Source organism: Crinia signifera, chromosome 11 (assembly GCF_055691185.1).
Source record: "Crinia signifera chromosome 11, ASM5569118v1, whole genome shotgun sequence".
NCBI lineage: Eukaryota > Metazoa > Chordata > Amphibia > Anura > Myobatrachidae > Crinia > Crinia signifera.
This window is the reverse complement of record NC_139227.1, coordinates 101,414,100-101,436,983: the sequence shown is the minus strand read 5'-3', so window position 1 is coordinate 101,436,983 and position 22,884 is coordinate 101,414,100. Positions and strand designations below refer to the sequence as shown.

Sequence of the window (22,884 nt, the reverse complement as noted above, 5' to 3'; positions counted from 1 at the left end):
GAAAAGCTATTTAAAATATATGTTATTTATCTTAATAATTATTAATGTACGGCGCCATATCATATGCTTAGTGTACAACAATAAAATGTCTAAGATTCCATCTTTTCATGTTCAGGATTGCCCAAAACCACATTTGTGTTACAGCTATTTTATTTGTCATATTCCAGACCATTTTCTTACCATTCATGCCCTTTATATGCCATCAGAGCCCCCTCTTGCCCTCATGTGCCATCCCACAGCCTCTTATGCTGTACATACAGGAAAGGAATAATGTTTGTGGGGACCCCAGGAATAGTAAATTGTTTGGGAACCTACCTGTCAGAATATGTGTGGAGTGTGTGCTCCACAAAAGGGGGCATGGTGTTACATACCCTCCAACATGACCCATTCCATTAGGTACAAAATGCTCTGTTCCTGGACTGCACTGTCAGTGGCAGTTACAGATGTGAGCCTGCAGGTCAGTCCAATATTCAAAAAGGGGAGCCACACCAGCTGCCACTCCAAACATCACTGCGCTGGACTCACTGACAGTTGATGTGACCCCCCTTTTTGAATATTGGACTGTGCTGGAGCCCTACCTCTGTAACTGCCAATGGCAGGGAAGTCCAGGAACAGAGTATGTTGTGCCGAATGGAATGAGTCTTGCTGGAGGGTATGTTGTTATGGTAATGGGGTAGCGCCTTATGGACACCCTTATTTCCATGACTCCTGGAGATGTGACTCCGCTCAGACTCCCCTCCGCACATATCCAGCAATGGGGCAGATGTATTAAGCCTGGAGAAGAGATAAACTGGAGATAAAGTGGAGATAACATGGAAGAGATAACGCACCAGCCAATCAGCTGTGTTTGAAATATGACAGTTGGGATCTGATTGGCTGGTGGGTTATCTCCTTCCACTTTATCTCCAGTTTATCTCTTCTCCAGGCTTAATACATCTGCCCCTATATGCTCTGTTCCTGGACTGCACTGTCAGTGGCAGTTACAGATGTGAGCCTGCAGGTCAGTCCAATATTCAAAAAGGGGAGCCACACCAGCTGCCACTCCAAACATCACTGCGCTGGACTCACTGACAGTTGATGTGACCCCCCTTTTTGAATATTGGACTGTGCTGGAGCCCTACCTCTGTAACTGCCAATGGCAGGGAAGTCCAGGAACAGAGTATGTTGTGCCGAATGGAATGAGTCTTGCTGGAGGGTATGTTGTTATGGTAATGGGGTAGCGCCTTATGGACACCCTTATTTCCATGACTCCTGGAGATGTGACTCCGCTCAGACTCCCCTCCGCACATATCCAGCAATGGGGCAGATGTATTAAGCCTGGAGAAGAGATAAACTGGAGATAAAGTGGAGATAACATGGAAGAGATAACGCACCAGCCAATCAGCTGTGTTTGAAATATGACAGTTGGGATCTGATTGGCTGGTGGGTTATCTCCTTCCACTTTATCTCCAGTTTATCTCTTCACCAGGCTTAATACATCTGCCCCATTATCACAAAGAAGTATGGGTAACGTCATACTAAGTAGAGGAGGCGGGCCATATGTTCAGCTGGAGGTGGAGCACCACACACTAAGGGGGTTATTCTAATTGGTTCATTGCACATGCGCAGACGCTTGGCTCGAGTGGGCACTGCAAACTACATTTGCCATCCTGCTTGCATCTAGCAGTGCGGGTAGGGGATGTAGGGCGCCAGCGGTGGGGCACAGCCCATGGGATTGCCCAGCATTTCATAGGTATTCCAATGAAAATGCTGGGTGTTCCCTTGCAAATAGCCTGGTTATGTGGGGGGGGGGGGCAGTTGATGTCAGCAGATGTGAGCTGCCCACCTGCTTCCCGCACAGGGCGCTCGCAGATTAGAGGTGTCTCAGATCTGCAAGCGCTGGAGAAATCATTCTATCATCCGAGGGGAGGGGGGGGGGCTGTGTGGGTGGCGTTTAGTCCACACGCAATGCTGTGAAATTCGCTGCATTGCGACTGTGGACCACAATAAAGTCCTAAGAATGCGCAGGGGGAATATTTGCAGCACTGGCGCCACCATTAGGCAGGACTAGGCATTTGCCTAGGGCGCCGGCCGCTGGTTGGCGGTACTGAGCCGCCGAGGTACCATAGAGAGGTACCTGAAAGCGGGGAGCAGGTAAGTCTGTGATCCATTCTTCCTCCTCCCTCTCCCCTCACCTATCCCGCCTGTGGCGGGAATCAACGCTGCTCCCCCCTGCGCCGCCCGCTCCCCACTGGGGGGATTTCTGCGCGGTACCACCTGAGCTCCGGGGGGGTATCGCCCGCCGCAGTATCGCCCGCCACCCCCCTCCCCCCCCCCCGTGACGCAGTATCGTCCGCAGCGGGCGGCGCAGGAGGGTTTTGCCTGGGGCGGCGGGGGGCTTGCACCGGCCCTGCTGGCAGTCACCAACCTCGGCGCCATCTCTAAGCACAAAACCTGTTGTTGTCAGTGTCGCCAACTCTAAAATTATAAACAAGCCTCTAAAAATTCCCCCCCCCCCTCCAATTAAACTTTTTATATAAAAACAACAAACATTACTTTTTGTTTTATTAAAATATATATATACACAGTATATCACTATTTATACAATCTATCCGTCTGTAATGTCTGTACTATTATGTCTTTAATATCTAAAATATTTGATGTCTTTAATATTTATCGGCACAAGTCCTGGAATTTTTATAAATATTGTAGTGCAATAGCTTTGTGAATTTAATTGCTAAATCTTGAACCCCCCCCCCCCCCCCCCCCCGGCTTTATGAAGTGTGTCAGCGGGACGTCTGTGCATGCCGTAGGCGCACGCCTGAAATTTGGGGGCGTGGCCTGGCTTCAAGAGTGTGCGGCCTATCAATTGCGTCTGAGGCCATGACCTGTTTCGCCACTGTAGGGGCACGGCCAGAGGCTCTGCGAGCTTCTAGCCATGCTCCCCCAGCCCCTCTGCTCAGTGGGTGACAGGGGGACTCACAACTGAGCCCCTGCCGCGGGACACTGCCGGCCCCGGGCGGGACACGGGATCGTCCCCAAAAAATGGGACGTTCCCACATCTGCAATGTTCGCATCTTACGATCCAACCTGAATCAGGCTCTAAGTGCAATCAGACTATTGAAAGCTAGCATCTCATTGGTTGCTATGCCTGCATCAGTCTACTAGACCTGCACCTGAAGATGAGCTTGTGTCACCCCGGCACGTTCTCATTGTAATTACTAAGTAGTGAACGCTGCTCAGCATTAATTTTGCAGAGTGAGGACATTCCCTGCAGAACAGGTTGCCCCAGGTTTAGGTGTATCGCACTCAGTGTTGCTAGGCAACACATTCACACAACATATTCCGGACATGGGGCTCGCTGCCTGATTGCTCAGTGCCACCAAGCCTGTGTGTACTCAGTGCAACTGCATGTAGTGATACACAATTATGTCACAGCAGGATATAAGGCGACAGCGCAATGACGGGTGGTGTGTGAGTATACCTCTCCGTATGTCTGTCCTGCAATCACAGAGGGCCAGATGTACTAAGCTTGGAAAGTGATAAAGTGGAGAGTGATAAAGTACCAGCCAATTAGCTCCTCACTGTTATGTCACAGGCTGGGTTTGGAAAATGGCAGTTGGCAGCGGCCAGATCCTATCTTGCATAATTTCATGGGTGTGTCCTTAGAAACGCTGGTGTACCCCTGCGAACACAGGTGTGTCCACGTCCAGAACTCCCTACTTTATGATGTGCATCAAATTGGGGGGAGTGGCCTAGTGGCAATGGGAGTGACCTAATAAGCGTGCCATTTTGTGAGGTCACGCCCCCAATTTGCCCCTGTGGGGGCATGGCAAAAGGCTACTGTGAGCTTATAGCCATGCTCCCAGATCACAGCGTCTATTCACCACTGTTCAGCTGAGTGACAGTGTTGACAGAGGGGGGCTCTCAATCTTATTGCTCCATGTGGGGGGGGGCGTGTGTACTACGGCGGGCTGGCGTTTACCTGCTTGTTTGAATATATGCTGTCTAGCGAACAAGTCTGAGCCCCTAGTATTGCACAGATAAATGCTTATTAGTAGATTTAACTCACTGTCTATTTTGTCACTGACAGAAATCTGAGGTATCATTTTCTTAATTAAAGGATTAATGCAAGTATTTTCTTTCCATTCCTAATGTCACTGACAGGTGAGATCTGTGCCAAAGGTGTCCTACCATACTGTGGTCACCAGGGGGCAGGAGAGGTCACAATGCAGCGTAATGGCGGGTCACACTCATGTGAGTAGGACAATGAGGACCTCTCCTCAGCATGGCGTATATCCATATGTTGTACTTAATTCATGGGAAAAGAGAATAAAGTGAAAATAATAAAAGTAATGGAACCAGGACGGTTATTGGGAATGAGCTGATAGAGAGTTCTGGTCTGTGTTTATACTTTATGTTCTGCGAGAGGACATGTGCAGCGCTGTCAGAAGGATCGGGAATATTATTATGCACCACAATAACAGCCCCACAAGGCGGCTGCTGCTGTTGTTTCTCCTAGCATGGCTCTTTGTGAATGTGTCTGTTCTCCTCCAAGAGTGTCACATGATTTATATAGGCATCATGCACAGGTTTAGAGTAAGGTTGGTAGGGGCATCAGGGCAACTAACTTGTAGCGGTCCCTAACAATATAATTGTGTTCCCCTGCCCATACTCAGTCAGCATGGTGAGCGCAACAAAGCCCCTTGCAGGCATGGTGGATCGCTAGGCTCGCCACCTATTCTATTCTCCCTCTATGGGGGTCATGGACCCCCATGAGGGAAAATAGCGAGTGGCCGTCAGGCACCCGTCTGTCGGCGTTTTGACAGTCGGGATCCCGATGTCGGGTAAATGACTGTCGGGATCCCGACTGTCAGTAACGCGTCCGGCACCCCTCTACCTGCCACTACACACAAGCGTCCTCCTGGCCCGGGAAGCCTGCGGAATCGTCTTCTGCCTCTCGAGGATAATGTAGAACAGGGCTGGCCAAACCGGTCCTTGAGATCTACCAATCGTCCAACTTTTCCAAATCACCTTGCTGGTGCGCATAGAGTACCACGAGAAGGACCATTACTAATTGTCTCATGCTGCATTCATTCCTACTATAGAGCCACAGGTTCCCTGAAATACATGGACTGTTGGTAGATCTTGAGGACAGGTTTGGATAATGCTTTCTTCACCAAAACATTTATCTGTCCCCTTACGTCAACATGGAACCCCCCCAATGAGGTGCGATTATTGGGGTTACCAGCCCAAACCATATCCATGTAGCTCTTCTCTTGCTGGTATCTCCATACTTATACTATGGTAGGATGTATCCTCCGGTGTCCTTTACTGCTTCAGGATTGACAATGACCACCGGAGAAAGCCTCCATCTTCTATTTATATACAGATACATGGCCTCCCAAAATGTAAGCATTCCCTATTGCCAGGCGTCCTTACACTCAGGCGGACGTATTGCACACCCACCCAGGTCATAGGCACAATCTTTGCTTTGATCTTTAAAAGCGCAGTCGCCGTTATTTTTAGTTGCATTGCTAAAACATCTAATAGTATGGCAGGAACAATATTATTTTGGGGAAATTAATAAAAGTAGCTACATATTTTTCTCACATACAGTAGGCCCACAAATCAATTTATAGATGTGTGATCAGTGAAGAAAACACATATACACTTCATAGGTGAATTGACAATCAGCCAATCAGAAGCAGATTCTGGTGACTGGTTCACTTCTTATCTGTCATCACATTCTCTCGATACCCAACTCAGGCCTTTAATCTATGCATCTTTAGCCTACAGCACCTCTGCTTCACAGGCAGTCAATGCATCTCCTTCCATGACCGACTCAAGCGCTAGGGTTTTCCAAACCATGTATTAAAGTTTTTTTTCTTTTGGAACATGTGCACAGGCCCTGCTTCCAGATATTTTAATATGCTCTATCTCAGACACCCCCCCCCCCCCCCCCCCCCAAATCCTACAATCTGCAGCTTTGATGGGCATTTGGTTAAGATGGAATAAGACAGATTCCTATGAATGGAATAGGACAGATTCCCTTCAACCAAATGTGATGGACAATATACCGACATATACTCACCACCGATAATTGAAATACCGACAATATCGAAATACACGGACAGGGAGAAAACACCAACACAACCACAATGTCAACTTGTTCATACTTTACCATTCCAGTGGGCACAGAGTGAGATTGTAATAGTGTGCTGAGCGCAGCGAGGCACCGTGCCCATGTGCAGTGCGCCCTGCGAGGTGACGCAGTACACTAATATGTTGTCCATGTCGACATACCTGTGTAGGTATTTTAAAATGTTTGGCATTATGATCATGTCGTTATATTGACCGTAGGCATTTCAGCTGTTGGCATTCTCTTTTTGTCTGGATATTGATCATAGATATTTACACCCAGGGACGCCAACAGGTGGCTCCCAGATGGGGGCATGGCCACCGGGGCGGAACTAAAAACCCGTAATTGTGTAATTTGTGCACACAGTGGAAGAGAGATGACAGGCTGCCGCTGCAGCTGTCTTTCTCCCCAGCTCAGTACATGGCACTGAGCAGAGTGCGCTGAGATGGGGAGAGAGGCTGTGCTGCAGCTGTCTTTCTCCCCAGCTTAGCACATGGCACTGAGCAGAGTGTGCTCAAATGGGGAGAGAGGCTGTGCTGCCGCTGCAGCTGTCTTTCTCCCCAGCTCAGCACATGGCACTGAGCAGAGTGTGCTGAGATGGGGAGAGAGGCTGTGCTGCCGATGCAGCTGTCTTTCTCCCAAGCTCAGCATATGGCACTGAGCAGAGTGTGCTGAGATCGGGGAGAGAGGCTGTGCTGCCGCTGCAGCTGTCTTTCTCCCCAGCTCAGCACATGGCACTGAGCAGAGTGTGCTGAGATGGGGAGAGAGAGGCTGTGCTGCCGCTGCAGCTGTCTTTCTCCCCAGCTTAGCACATGGCACTGAGCAGAGTGTGCTCAAATGGGGAGAGAGGCTGTGCTGCCGCTGCAGCTGTCTTTCTCCCCAGCTCAGCACATGGCACTGAGCAGAGTGTGCTGAGATGGGGAGAGAGGCTGTGCTGCCGATGCAGCTGTCTTTCTCCCAAGCTCAGCACATGGCACTGAGCAGAGTGTGCTGAGATCGGGGAGAGAGGCTGTGCTGCCGCTGCAGCTGTCTTTCTCCCCAGCTCAGCACATGGCACTGAGCAGAGTGTGCTGAGACGGGGAGAGAGGCTGTGCTGCTGCTGCAGCTGTCCTTCTCCCCAGCTTAGCACATGGCACTGAGCAGAGTGTGCTGAGATGGGGAGAGAGGCTGTGCTGCTGCTGCAGCTGTCCTTCTCCCCAGCTTAGCACATGGCACTGAGCAGAGTGTGCTGAGATGGGGAGAGAGGCTGTGCTGCCCTTGCAGCCTCTAATCTCTCTCCCACTGCCTGGCTCCCTGCAAGGCGGGAGGAGGGAACGGGATCCGAGCCCCCCCCCCCCCCCCCAGCAGACTCAGAACCAGGTAAGAAGTACCCCCCCCTTCCTCTCGACGCCACTGTTTACACCGTGCTGGTATAACAGTGTTGGCCAAGTAATTATGGGTAATTCAGTTGTAGGTAAATCCTACTGATCCTGTTCTGGGAACACTCTGGTTCCTAACGTGTGACTGTTATGAATACTTTGTGTATATAAGATAACATGTATTATCAGCCTAGTGACCCCTTAACACCAGGCTCTTGTTAGTTTGGCCGCTACCACTTAGAACAAGGTTAGAACACGGCACAGCGATTGATCCTGGGATGCATTAATAAACCAGACTATTATAATTTCCAGTTGTACAGCACTCAGTATAAAGCAGGAAAAAACCTTAACTGGAAGGAAAAGCCAAGGACAAAGTGTAATTCAATATCTTAGGGAGCACCTAAGAGGTCCTGCTCTATAATAGTACCCCATATCCACTTTCTCCTCACAGGCTGATCCCCTCTCCGCCTCTCCCTCCGAACCTTCTCCCGCAGAAGTCACCTAAGTCTTCTGAGTACCATGAGAAGGACCAGGCCTGCAATCCTGGCGCTGAAACCATTAGCTGGGGCGTCCGAAGAACCTGCAAGTAGCTGAGAGAACAGATCTGGGTAAGTAATATAACGCGGCGAGAGCTGAGAACATGTGTAAGCCAGACCCCTGTATGTGGGCTTCATTTCCTAACGTCTGCACAGGCAGCAGGGAACACATAGCTGCCTATTGAAATCTGGAATGCATCTCTTTACAGTTCATCGCTGGTCCAGCAGTAAAAAGTCGAAATATTTGAAGGCGAGCCGTTAACCTTTTGCAGCCGACGTATAAAGCTTTGTTCGGCGTTGCACGGGTTATTTTCCTGTCTTGTTATTTTAATGGTATTTTTTTTATTTATTTCTTTTGGGACACTTAATAATCAGCGGATGGTTATTAGGCTGCAGAATGCGCTGTAATCATCGCCATCTCCTGATAGATAAAATGTGTTTAGTGTTGATTGTTCTTACTTAGTGCTGTTTGCAGAGGGGGTGGCAGGCATCTAGCAGGAGAACTGTGGGTAATTGGACGGAGGGGCCGCCGATGCCGCTGATGACTGCCCTCATTGTTGTTTTGTTTGTGTCATATTTTTTTCTTTTTTTAGGAGGGGGGGGGGGGGGGTTGTGTGTTTTCCAGGCTGTGTAGACCCAGCGAGCATCTCCGCTGTCCGTCACACTGTGGAATGTGTCAGTTTGTGGATGAGACAGTCTTAGCGTCTCCCCAGGAGAGGTGTTAGCGGACAGGTACATGGGAAAGTAAACAGTGCGGCCCCAGCGAAAGCTGCCAACTCCACACCGGTAGCCAGTTCTGTACAGCGTTGGCTGCACGCTATGAATGACTGGAAAGGTCGGCATTCATACAGTAACGGGGGGAAATAAATCTATATATAGCGCGTTATTACATGTTTGCGGTTTTCTTTTAGACGTGTTTTGTGCGTTCGTCACCTGTATCTATTGCACTACATTTTATTTGAGTTATTTTATGTACTTTCTTTTTACCTTCTGCAAATGAGCGGAAGCGCAGTATATAGGTCATTGCGTAACAAGCGATAACATAGCTCACAGGGTTCGGGATGTTCTAACAGGTCCCCCTCTGCCGACCATCGCTGATATGTTAGCGCATATGCGATAATTATCTTGCATTAAGAGCTGTCCTTTGCGGTGAGTCAGCGGGTCCCGGCGGCTCCCCCCTCCCTCCCTTAACCGCACTGGTGCTGCTGCTGTGGGGGGCTGGCTCACAGGTCCGGGCAGCACTGCTCTGTGCTGCCCAGACACAGGTGAGGGGGAGGTGGGGGGGGTCGGTGTGGGGTGGCGGTGGGACGCGGTAGAAGCCCATAGGTAATCTGGCGGGGGATGTTTAGAGCATTTAAAAATGTGATAAAAACCCCCGATAATGGGGTTGTTACTGCATTTTTAGTTTAGAGAATCTCCCCAAGGGTGAGAGCTATGCAGAGACCGCACGTGGGCACCGGAGGGTAATACCGATGGACTCTGGGCAGGGGGCATAGAGAATGGGGTCCTAGATAGCAGTCACCACACAAGAGGTGAATTAGGTTACTTATTGTATTCAATATGGTTCATTAGGACAACAGACATTACGTTGACATTAAAAAGGTTGACATACATTAGGTGGACATGGACATTGACTCAAGCAAAATGTTGACATGGTATAAGGGCGACATGAGTTTATCAAAGTTTCTGGGTGACTAGGTCACAATATTATATTCTCCCTGGTATGGTAAAGTATGAACAAGTCGGTTACAAACAATGGTCGACACGTGAAAACGTCAACATGAGGTTTTTGCCTTTGCCTTTTTTCATACACGTGGACCGCATTGGCCACGCAGAACAGTAGCGGACCGGGGCACGGCAAACAATTCAAGGGGGCCCGTTGCATTAATTTCGGGTCCATGTTCTAAAATCTACAAATGAAAAGCCTGTCAAAATGTGGTGTAGGAGTAGTGGAGAGGAGTAGATGTAGGGGCGTGTCCGTCATCTAGTACACCATAGAGGTGAGGAACACTACATACTCACTTTCCAGAATCTCAGTTAGCTGCATAGAGGTGGCATCTTAGAACTGCAGCACCTGCTGTATGCGTTAAGTTCAACAAGGATGCACAGGGCAGCAGAGAGTCTGGTGGGACCCAGGTACTTTTCAGGGGGAGTGACCTAAACATGGGAGGCGTGGCCATGCACCTTTAGAATAAAATACAGACAAATAGCACTTTATGCACCTCCTTAGCCCCACTGCAGCCCAGCAAACAGCAGCATTTGGTGAGCTGAGAAGAGCTGGGCCTAGATAATTAGTACCCCCACCCCCACCTGCCCCATCTCTCGGCACGGGATTGGTTTGAAATCCCCCCCCCCCCCACACCTTGCGGGCTCGCTGCGCTCACCACGCAGCGGGCCCGGTGCCTCTCTACGCTCGGTGCACTAATTTATTCTCCCTCTATGGGTGTTGGGATTTTGACCGCTGGGATTTCAACTGCATCCCCTCAGCACCACTGAGGATGCTTCTCTCAGAGGCATCCTTCATTTTGCCTAATGTTAGATCAAGTCCATTCTCACAGGCCAGCTCTGTAATAAAATACAGTAGAATAAACAACACTAGTGATAGGTGGGAAAGGAAATAGAAGAAAGTATTATGCTTTTCTCTTACACTATCATTGACTGCGATGAGAAAATTATTCCTGTCTCATCCTTCTGTGCTTTTGGGTAGATGAATCAGTTTTCAGATGTACTAAGTGCAGCGTCATGCTTTCTGTGTACTGACCAATCCTGAGGTGCTGCGTGACGTATATACTTTCATACTGTATACTGCCGCTCTCTGTGTACAGTGTAACTGTATCGATGTACCATATTACAGTGTAATGGTAGCTACAGAGGCTAATGGAGAGCACTTATCTGTGGAAAAACATTGTTATAACCACAAGACAGCTCCATTCTTAAAGTGACGAGATCCTGACTTGTTGTAATACTTCATGCATAGGTCATTGTAATGATCTCCCATTTATATGGTGCTGGTGTCACACAGACATTACACAAACTACTTACCACATTTCACACACACCAAAAGTGCAATTGTAAGCATGATCATTTACCGTCCTGTATTCCATTGTACTGCAGACGCGACTTGTAGATCTCATAGTGCTGCCTGCCCTGACACAGATTATGCTCCACTGCTGCCTGCCCTGACACAGATTATGCTCCACTGCTGCCTGCCCTGACACAGATTATGCTCCACTGCTGCCTGCCCTGACACAGATTATGCTCCACTGCTGCTTGCCCTGACACAGATTATGCTTCACTGCTGCCTGCCCTGACACAGATTATGCTCCACTGCTGCCTGCCCTGACACAGATTATGCTCCACTGCTGACTGCCCTGACACAGATTATGCTCCACTGCTGCCTGCCCTGACACAGATTATGCTCCACTGCTGACTGCCCTGACACAGATTATGCTTCACTGCTGACTGCCCTGACACAGATTATGCTCCACTGCTGCCTGCCCTGACACAGATTATGCTCCACTGCTGCCTGCCCTGACACAGATTATGCTCCACTGCTGACTGCCCTGACACAGATTATGCTCCACTGCTGACTGCCCTGACACAGATTATGCTCCACTGCTGACTGCCCTGACACAGATTATGCTTCACTGCTGCCTGTCCTGACACAGATTATGCTCCACTGCTGCCTGCCCTGACCCAGATTATGCTTCACTGCTGCCTGCCCTGACACAGATTATGCTTCACTGTTGCCTGCCCCTGACCCAGATTATGCTTCACTGTTGTCTGCCCTGACCCAGATTATGCTTCACTGCTGCCTGTCCGTGACCCAGATTGTGCTTTACTGCTGCCTGCCCTGGTCCAGAATATGCTTCACTGCTGTTTGCCCCCTGGCCCAGATTATGTACCACTGTTTCCTGTCTCTGGCCCAGGATATGCTTCACTGCTACTTACCCCTGACACATGCTATGCTTCACTGCTAGTTACCCCTGACCCAGGCTATGCTTCACTGCTACTTACCCTGGACCCAAGCTATGCTTCACTGCTACTTACCCCTGGCTCAGACTATGCGTCACTGCTACTTACCCCTGACCCAGAGTACGCTTCACTGCTGCCTACCCTGGCCCCGGATATGCTTCACTGCTATTTACCCCTGACCCAGACTATGCTTCACTGCTACTTACCCCTGAATCCGAATATGCTTCTCTGCTGTCTGTCCCTGACCTAGACAATGCTTCACAGCTGCCTGCCCCTGATACAGGCTATGATTCACTACTGCTTGCCCCTAGCCCAGACTATGCTTCACTGCTGCTTGACCCTGACCCACACTATGCTTCACTGCTGCCTGTCCCTGACCGAGACTATGCTCCACTGCTACTTACCCCTGGTCAATGCTATGCTTCACTGCTACTTAACCCAGATTACGCTTCACTGCCACTTACCCCTGACTCATGTTATGCTTCACTGCTACTGACCCCTGATCCAGATTATGCTTCACTGCTACTTACCCCTGACCCAGATTATGCTTCACTGCTGCCTACCCTGACCCAAATATGCTTCACTGCTACTTACCCCTGACCCAGACTATGCTTCACTGCTACGTACCCCTGACCCCAAATATGATTCACTGCTACTTACCCCTGACCCAGAATATGCTTCACTGCTGCCTATCCTGACCCTGAATATGCTTAACTGCTACTTACCCATGACCTAGACTATGCTTCACAGCTACTTGCCCCTGACCCAGGCTATGATTCACTACTGCTTGTCCCTGGCCCAGACTATGCTTCACTGCTGCTTGACCCTGACCCTGACTATGCTGCACTGCTGCCTGTCCCTGACCCAGACTAAGCTTCACTGCTACTTACCCCTGACCCAGGCTATGCTTCACTGCTACTTACCCCTGCCCAATGCTATGCTTCACTGCTACTTAACCCGGACCCACATTATGCTTCACTGCCACTTACCCCTGACTCATGTTATGCTTTACTGCTACTTACCCCCTGACCCCGATTATGCTTCTCTTCTGCCTAGTTGTCACTAGGGGAAGTAGGGGAGGGGAGAGGTTGGGATCCGCACACAAATGCTGTATGCCCTTTTATTTTTGGTCAATAAGGGTTTCTTTAAGGATGAGGGCCGCCTTATATTTCAATAATTCGGCAGGGGTGCTATCCAGGCAAGTTTGTACAATAATGGTTAAAAGAATAGAGAAAAGAATTTGCATGGTGGATTCACACCAAAAGATGTTGTTTTTCTATTATTTTAAAACTTAACCTTTATTGGTTTATTGAGTAAAAGGTAGAGGGCACGTTGATATCTGCGCTCCTTTTGGTTATATGGATTCACAGATAATGGTCCGCTCCGCTTATTGTCAATTGATAGGGGTTAAAACTTTAGACATACATACACACACATACATATACAGTGAAGTGCCTGTGCACTATAAAGACAAGAAAGTGTGTGATAGATTTTAAAATGTGTTCACTGGACTTTGTTACTTGTTTCTATATTAGCTGCGATGTTTAGTACAAGAGATGTTGGTGTTAGGAGAACAGAAGGGGAACAAAGGATATACCCTAAGAAAATGCCCCCATCGTTGTGTGTGTAGGGGCTATAGCGACAGCAATGCGCGTCCCTGCACGTCGCTGTCGCTGGCCGAGATTGAGGAACAGTGTCCATCAATATCGGCATCGCCAGGGTTCTCTCACCGGAGAACACTGGCGCTGTCCGCTCGCTCAGCATACAGAGCTGACAGCTCGCTCTGTGTGTGGGCTGTCAGCTCTGTGTGCTGAGCGACAGAGGAGCAGAACGGCCCGACCTAGCACAGCTACAGGTATGTCGCCCTACACACATCGGCCCATTACACCAACATCTCTTGTACTAAACATCGCAGCTAATATAGAAACAAGTAACAAAGTCCAGTGAACACATTTTAAAATCTATCACACACTTTCTTGTCTTTATAGTGCACAGGCACTTCACTGTGCCCTGACCCACACTATACTTTATTGCTGCCCCTGGCCTAGGCTATGCTTCACTGTTGCTTATCCTGACCCAGGCTATACTTTACTGTTGCCTGCCCTAGATTTAGATTAAGTTGTAAAATAATAGAAAAACCACATCTTTTGGTGTGCATCCACCGTGCAAATAATTTTCTCTTCTTTAATTCAGTTCTACCTACCCTAACCTACCCTGACCCGAATATGCTTCAGTGCTACTTACCCCTGACCCAGACTATGCTTCACTAGTACGTACCGCTGACCCCAAATATGCTTCACTGCTACTTACCCCTGACCCCGAATATACTTCACTGCTGCCTATCCTTACCCTGAATATGCTTCACTGATACTTACCCATGACCCAGACTATGCTTGACAGCTGCTTGCCTCTAGCCCGGACTATGTTTCACTGCTGCATCACCATGACCCAGACTACGCTTCACTGCTTCCTGCCCCTGACCCAGATTATGCTTCATTACTGTCTGCCCCTAACCCAGGCTATGCTTCACTGCTACTGACCCCTGGCCCGAATATGCTTCACTGCTGCCTATCTTGACCACAAATATGCTTCACTGCTGCCTACCCTGACCCTGAACATGCTTCACTGCTGCCTGTTCCTGACCCAGGTTATGCTTCACTGCTGTCTGCCCCTGACCTATACTATGCTTCACTGCTGCCTGTCCCTGAACCAGACTATGCTTCACTGCTGCTTTACCCTGACCCTGAATATGCTTCACTGCTGCTTGCCCCTGACCCAGTCTATGCTTCACTGCTGCCTGTCCCTGACCTAGACTATGCTTCACTGCTGCCTGCCCCTAGCCGAGGCTATGCTTCACCGCTACTTGCCCCTGGCCCAGCCTATGCTTCACTGCTGCTTGACCCTGATCCCGACTATGCTTCACTGCTGCCTGTCCCTGACCCAGTCTATGCTTCACTGTTGCCTGACCCAGGGTATGCTTCACTGCTGCCTGCCCCTGACCCAAACTATGCTTCACGGCTGCCTGCCCTAGCCTGGACTAAGCTTCACTGCTGCCTGCTCTGACCAAGGCTATGCTTCACTGCTGCCTGCCTTGACCCAAACTATACTTTATTGCTGCCCCTGACCCAGGCTATGCTTCACTGCTGCCTGTTCCTGACCCAGACTATGCTTCACTGCTGCTTACCCTGACTACCACTATGCTTCACTGCTGCCTGCCCTGACCCAGGCTATACTTCACTGCTGCCTGTCTTGACCCACACTATACTTTATTGCTGCTCCTGACCCAGGCTATGCTTCACTGCTGCCTGCCCCTGACCCAGACTATGCTTCACTGCTGCTTACCCTGGCCCACACTATGCTTCACTGCTGCCTGTCATGGTCTGGACTATGCTTCACTGCTGCCTGACCTGACCCAGGCTATGCTTCACTGCTGCCTGTCCTGACCCACACTGTGCTTCACTGCTTCCTGCACTGACCCAGGCTATGCTTCACTGCTGCCTGTCTGCCCTACCCACACTATACTTTATTGCTGACCCTGACTCAGGCTATGCTTCACTGCTGCCTGTTCCTGACCCAGGTTATGCTTCACTGCTGTCTTCCCCTGACCTAGACTATGCTTCACTGCTGCCTGTCCCTGAACCAGACTATGCTTCACTGCTGCTTTACCCTGACCCTGAATATGATTCACTGCAGCTTGCCCCTGACCTAGTCAATGCTTTACTGCTGCCTGTCCCTGATCTAGACTATGCTTCACTGCTGCCTGCCCCTAGCCCAGACTATGCTTCACTGCTGCTTGCCCCTGGCCCAGACTATGCTTCACTGCTGCTTGACCCTGATCCTGTCTATGCTTCATTGCTGCCTTCCCCTGACCCAGGCTATGTTTCACTCCTGCCTGCCCCTGACCCAGACTACGCTTTACTGCTGCTTACCCTCACCCACACTATGCTTCACCGATGCCTGCCCTAGCCTGGATTAAGCTTCACTGCAGCCTGCCCTGACCCAGGCTATGCTTCACTGCTGCCTGCCCCTGGCCCAGACTATGTTTCACTGCTGCTTACCCTGACTGACACTATGCTTCACTGCTGCCTGTCCTGACCATGACTATGCTTCAATGCAGCCTGCCCTGACCCAGGCTATACTTTATTGCTGCTCCTGACCCAGGCTATGCTTCACTGCTGCCTGCCCCTGACCATGCTTCACTGCTGCCTGTCATGGTCTGGACTATGCTTCACTGCTGCCTGCCCTGACCCACATTATGCTTCACTGCTGCCTGTCCTAAACCCACACTGTGCTTCATTGCTGCCTGCACTGACCCAGACTATGCTTCACTGCTGCCTGCCCTGACCCACACTATACTTTATTGCTTCCCCTGACTCAGGCTATGCTTCACTGCTGCTTACCCTGACCTACACTATGCTTCACTGCTGCCTGCCCTTACCTACACTATGCTACACTGCTGCCTGCCCTGACCCAGACCATGCTTCCCTGCTGCCTGCCCTGACCCACACTATACTTTACTGCTGCCTCTGGCCCAGGCTATGCTTCACTGCTGCCTGTCCTGACCCACGCTGTTGCTTACCCTGACCCAGGCTATGCTTTACTGCTGCCCATGACCCAGACTATGCTTCACTGCTGCCTGTCCTGACCCATGCTGTTGCTTACCCTGACCCAGGCTATGCTTTACTGCTGCCCATGACCCAGACTATGCTTCACTGCTGCCTGTCCTGACCCATGCTGTGCTTCACTGCTGCCTGCACTGACCCGGACTATACTTCACTGCTGCCTGTCCTGACCCACACTATACTTTTAATGCTGCCCCTGACCCAGGCTATGCTTCATTGCTGCCTCCCCCTGAGCCAGACTATGCTTTACTGCTGCTTACCCTGACCCACACTATGCTTCACTGCTGCCTGCCCTTACATACACTATGCTACACTGCTGCCTGCCCTGACCCAGACCATGCTTCCCTGCTGCCTGCCCTGACCCACACTTTACTTTACTGCTGCCTCTGGCCCAGGCTATGCTTCACTGCTGCCTGTCCTGACCCACGCTGTTGCTTACCCTGACCCAGGCTATGCTTTACTGCTGCCCATGACCCAGACTATGCTTCACTGCTGCCTGTCCTGACCCACGCTGTTGCTTACCCTGACCCAGACTATGCTTTACTGCTGCCCATGACCCAGACTATGCTTTACTGCTGCCTGTCCTGACCCATGCTGTGCTTCACTGCTGCCTGCACTGACCCGGACTATACTTCACTGCTGCCTGTCCTGACCCACACTATACTTTTAATGCTGCCCCTGACCCAGGCTATGCTTCATTGCTGCCTCCCCCTGAGCCAGACTATGCTTCACTGCTGCTTACCCTGACCATAGGCGAATCTAGGGGGTGGTCCGGGGTGCACAGGACCACCCATTTGTAGCTGAGGGCTGGGGCTTTCCAATGAGCCCAGCCCTGTGTCTCTAGCCCCCTGGGAACCGGAGATACTGGATACAAAGATACAAAGCTGGAACGTTTTCCCTATAGGATAACATGGGACCCGCTAATTCCGACCCCCACCCAGTTCCAACGGCTGCCAGTTCCCCTTTCGGCATCACTGAAGCTCGAGGTTGATCTCAATCAAACCCAAATCGCTGATACCAGGCTGAATCCATATGGGTTAATTGGTTCCAGGGATATTGAGGTTAAACCGTTTTTTTAATTTCTTAAATGTAATTTTATGACTGTTTATGTTCTTTGAGGGCAGATTTCTCTGGAACCAAACAGCCCAGTTTCATGGGATCAAAATCATTCAAAGCCAACTTAAAAGTTCTTCAAATTGATACTGGTGTCATGTAAATGGGTCAGTTGGTTCCAAAGATATAGCTGGTTGGTTAAAGGGGGGTAGGGAGAGGGGAGTGGTTTTCAGTGTTGCAAGTAAGGGGGTACGGCGTGGTACGGAGTACCTGTAAGAAATATGTTGCAGGTACGCAGTACCACTTACCCCTGATCCACTGTCATTTCTATTTTCATTTTAAGTCTAAATGTAATGTATCCGCAGCCCGCTCACCGAGCGTTATGATTGGTGCTATATGCAGCTACCGGCTACTGCTGATTTAGCCTGTCAAACTGACAGGCATCAGCGGAGCCAACGGCATGAAGAGCAGGCTCCACTATCGTAAGCACAAGCTGCCTGGCTCTCCCCCAAGCAAGAGCCAACCCACCCCCAGTCATTCCCTGTTTCTCATTCCCTGTCTCCTGATGCCATTTAGTCACTCTTCTAGCTTTGTGTTACCACGCCCCCTCATGACACATAGCCACGCCCATTTTCGGTGGAGGCTATCAGTACCACCAAGAAAAAAATTCTACTTGCACCACTGGTGGTTTTCCCTCCCCCAATATGTGTGCAGCATCATGTGTAAGGGGCATTATATGTGCAGCATCATGTGTAATGGGTACTATGGTGCGCGGCATCATGTGTAATGGGTACTATGGTGTGCAGCATCATGTGTAATGGGTACTATTGTGTGCGGCATCATGTGTAATGGGTACTATGGTGTGCAGCATCATGTGTAATGGGTACTATGGTGTGCAGCATCATGTGTAATGGGTACTATGGTGTGCGGCATCATGTGTAATGGGTACTATGGTGTGCGGCATCATGTGTAATGGGTACTATGGTGTGCGGCATCATGTGTAATGGGTACTATGGTGTGCGGCATCATGTGTAATGGGTACTATGGTGTGCGGCATCATGTGTAATGGGTACTATGGTGCCATCAAGCAAGAACCCCCTAGCAATAAGCACGTAGGTAAGCTGCACTTATGTGGCAAATATGTAATGGGCATTACGGTTTGGTATATAGTATGTAATGGGCATCATGATGTGTGGCACAATGTGTAATGGGCATTATGGTATGTGGCCTTATGTGTAATTGGCATTACGGCGTGTGGCTTTATGTGTAATGGGTATTACGGAGTTTGCTAAAATGTGTAATGGGCATTACTGTGTATGGTCTAAAGTGTAATACCACACCCCTTTTTGTGATGCCACGCCTCCTTCCCATGAGGCCATGCCCCCTTTTTGGTGCACGGCTACGCCGCGCAAAGGTCCCCCTACTGTAATATCTAGATCTGGGACCACCCATTACCATAATTCTAGATTCGCCTATGACCCTGACCCACACTATGCTTCACTGCTGCCTGCCCTGGCCTGGACTATGCTTCACTGCTGGCTGCGCTGACCCAGGCTATGCTTCATTGCTGACTACCCTGACCCACACTATACTTTACTGCTGCCCCTGGCCCAGGCTATGCTTCACTGTTGCTTACCCTGACCCAGGCTATACTTTACTGTTGCCTTCCGTAGATTTAGACTATGTGTGTCTGCTTATCATCTCTATTCTAATACCATATGGGAAATGCACAGCGCTATTTCTCAGTAAATTGCCTGCTCTTCTATATCTCTACTGTATCATTGTGTGTGTGTACTCATGAAGTACCTGTACCCTGAAACACGCACAGTACAACCAGGGCCGGTGCAAGGCACCGGAGCGCCCCAGGCGAGTCGGGGTGGGGGCGCCCCGGTGCCGGGGGGGGGGGTACCTGTCCTGCGGCTGTTTATATAAAGCTTGCGGCAGCGGGGGTCCCTGCAGTCAAGAAATAACGAGCGCTATCCGCCTGGCTACGCGGAAGCGCTTCTGTTGTGAAAACACTGGCCGCGCGGTGCACGCTGATTGGCTGAATCTCAGCCAAACAGCGTGCGGCCAGTGTTTCCACAACAGAAGCGCTTCCGCCTAGCCAGGCGGATAGCGCTCGTTATTTCTTGATTGCAGGGACCCCCGCTGCCGCCGTCACCGCAAGCTTTATATACACAGCCGCAGGACAGGTACCCCCGCGGCAGGGGTGGGGGGGGGGGGTGGGGGGCGCGAAATGCCGCCCTCCAGTGGACGGCGCCCTAGGCAAATGCCTAGATTTGCCTAGTGGTGGCGCCGGCCCTGAGTACAACTTCTCTTATCCTACATGCTGGCTATAGTTCCCAGTATCTCTTCTATATGACTGCACACACGTAAGAGAAGTGAGGGATAGGTGGGATACAGATACTATATGTGATTATACACCGTCCACATGATCACACGCTTCTCCTAGTACGCTGCAGTATTATCATATGGTGTCACCGCTCCCAGATGCTGTGCTTGTAATTTACATTGATTTGTAGCTCCTACATAATGATGTCATTGATAGCTCTGGGGGAACTATTAGCTATGAATGCTGTGTCCCATTACTGGGTTATTTTTTTTCAATATCTAGGTTATCCTCATCTCTCACACTGTCGGCGGACTAGCATTCTAGACCATGCTGGGATTTATAGTTCCTTAATCAGAGCAGAGCTCTGTCTAACTTATGCCAAAGTAGACAAACTAAGGACAATCTGGAAATTTAGGCAGCTACCAAGGGGCTCCAGTATCTGGGGGGCTCTCATGAGTCTATCACAAAATGAAGGATGACTCTGAGAGAGTCCTTGTTGTCCTTAATGCAAACAGCAGGTGCTGAACTTCTGAGATGCCACCTCCACGCGTTCACCTGAGGGTCTGGGAAGTTGGTATTGGCGTATGGGAGCAGTAAGCTGAAGTTTTGCCTAGTGTTCTGGAAAACCCTGCGCCAGCCCTGGCATTAACCAGGTAAAATCCGGACCGGACAGTACCCCGGGGGGGGGGGGGGGGTGCATTGCCGGGGTGTCCCGTCCAGTGGGGCTGCTCTGACACCTATCCCATGTCCCTGGTCAAAACTATCACATGGACATACTGTACCGGACACCTCCCGGACCGGACACTACAAGCCATGGAATGGAGAGTTTGATGTCTGGTCCGGCATTCCGGGGTCTTGTCCGGGTCCTGTTTTTACTTAGTCCTGCATTTACCCCAGCCAGGCAGCCCTGGCACACAACAACGGACTGCTGGCACTAAGATCCTCTTGTTGCTGGAATAGCAGCGTCATTACCTTCCGGGAAGCCGGGAACTCACGTTAAACCTTTTTCTGCCGACTATCCCGACAGAATTATGATGACAGTTTTAATTCAGCGATCAAACGAGCTCAGCGTCCCACAAAAAGAAGAGGAAAATAAAAACTCTCTGTTGGACGAGATCCGTCTCACAAAGAACCAGATGAGAGTCAGTTACAGCGGCGCTGACCCAGTTTCTGTGATAATTGTTTTTAAAGCAAATGATTATTTGGAAATCAGCAGATAGTTTAAATGACTTTGCTGGCAAAACACAAGAACTGCCCTGTGCTCTGAACTAGCCCCAAAAAAAGAAGGTTCTCTGTGTAGTCACATAAGAAGCTCACTGTTCAGCCCCGACGAGGGGGGAGGAATGCACCCCTGCAGTTTGTTGAAAGTGTTACATACCATTAGGTACAGTGTAAACCATCCTGCTCCAAAATTCTTCGCCTGACAATGGCTCTCTCAATCCGAGATGTCTTTCTGCTGTAACAGAAGAGGACGGCTGGATGCTGATACAGATAGCACTGGGCTTGCAACAAGTTACAGGACTTTCATGTACTGGCTGGGACTGGGGGCTAGACAGTCTTCCTGAAGAGGGACGAGGTAAGGGGGTCTTCCCGTGATACCTGAGACCTGCATTGGGTTGTGTGGTGCAGCAGGCTGTGGTTGTACGATGTGTGGCAGTTCTGTTGTGGCTGGGTGTTGTCTATATTGGATATTGGATCATATATCGCATTGATTTTTGCAATCACTTAAATACAGTATTTGTAAGAAAATATATTTCATTGTGTGAAATGGTCACATTGAAAATTCACAAAGATTTGTACAACAAAATGTATTATTATTATTATTTTTTGGTAAGACTGATATTGGACTGATTAATGTATGTTCTAAAGTCGTCAGTTCTAATGAGCTAGATATAGTATTAATGGCGCTAGATATAGTATTATAGTATAATGAGCTAGATATAGTATTATATTATAATGAGCTAGATATAGTATTGGGTACAGGGTATTGGAAGGTGTTTGATACCTGATACCTTTAATTTTAATTTAACAAAAAAAAATATTAATTTAAAAATAATCTGATGACAACGTATTAGAGAATTGTCTACTGTGTCATTAAACACAGACTAATGACCATCACACATGGGGTGCAGTATAGGGTTCCGACAGTCGGGATCCCAACTGGCCGGACTCAGACAGCCTGGCGAGCGCAACAAAGCCCCTCGCGGGCTCGCTGCGCTCCCCACGCTGCCACCAGGGAGAAGAGCCGGTGGCAGTCGGGAACCCGTTTGTCGGTGGTTTAACAGTCGGGATTCCCGACGTCGGGTAAATGACTGTCGGGACCCCATCCGGCACCCCACACATGGTCCTGGGGAGAAGAGATTGGCTTTTGTGTTATGGTGAAATCTGTGTAATTTGGTGATGGAGCCAGGTATAGTGATGCGATGTATCAGATAACGGGATATAATGCCGACTCGTGGTCACAGGATATAATGCCGACATGGCGTCACAGGATATAATGCTGACTCGTGGTCACTGGATAAAATGCCGACACAGGGTCACAGAATATAATGCTGACTCGTGGTCACAGGATAAAAATGCCGACACGGGGTCACAGGATATAATGCCGACACGGGGTCACAGGATATAATGCCGACACGGGGTCACAGGATATAATGCTGACTCAGAGTCAGGGTGACACAGGATGTAATGCCGACTCTGGGTCACAGGATGTAATGCCGGCATAGGGTGACAAGCAGTGTTCCCTCTAAGCTGTGCGCGTGTGCGCCCGCACACAACTCGCCGAGCCCGCGCACAGACATTACAACTGAGTGCACAAAGGTTAAAATCTTGTTTTAGTGTGCCACGAGTTTAATAAGGTTGAAAATCACTGCTATAGCCTATATGT

The 22,884-nt window shown here is 49.7% G+C and overlaps 1 protein-coding gene and 1 long non-coding RNA gene across 6 annotated transcripts in view; one reads left to right on the top strand and one right to left on the bottom strand.

The window, feature by feature from the left end:
* GAS2 (growth arrest specific 2) overlaps positions 1-22,884 on the top strand; it is a 139,930-nt gene that overhangs the window by 39,595 nt on the left and 77,451 nt on the right. For 3 of the 5 annotated variants that reach the window (XM_083163994.1, XM_083163992.1, XM_083163993.1), the window contains 2 exons: positions 4,147-4,236; positions 7,931-8,087. The gene's annotated coding sequence lies outside the window, so the exon portion shown is untranslated. Of the gene's footprint in view, positions 1-4,146; positions 4,237-7,930; positions 8,088-20,775; positions 21,574-22,884 lie in introns of those variants that run through there. The other 2 variants (XM_083163995.1, XM_083163996.1) reach the window with 2 other exon arrangements.
* LOC146045259 (uncharacterized) overlaps positions 1-22,884 on the bottom strand; it is a 55,613-nt gene that overhangs the window by 1,181 nt on the left and 31,548 nt on the right. The gene's annotated exons all lie outside the window — the stretch shown is intronic.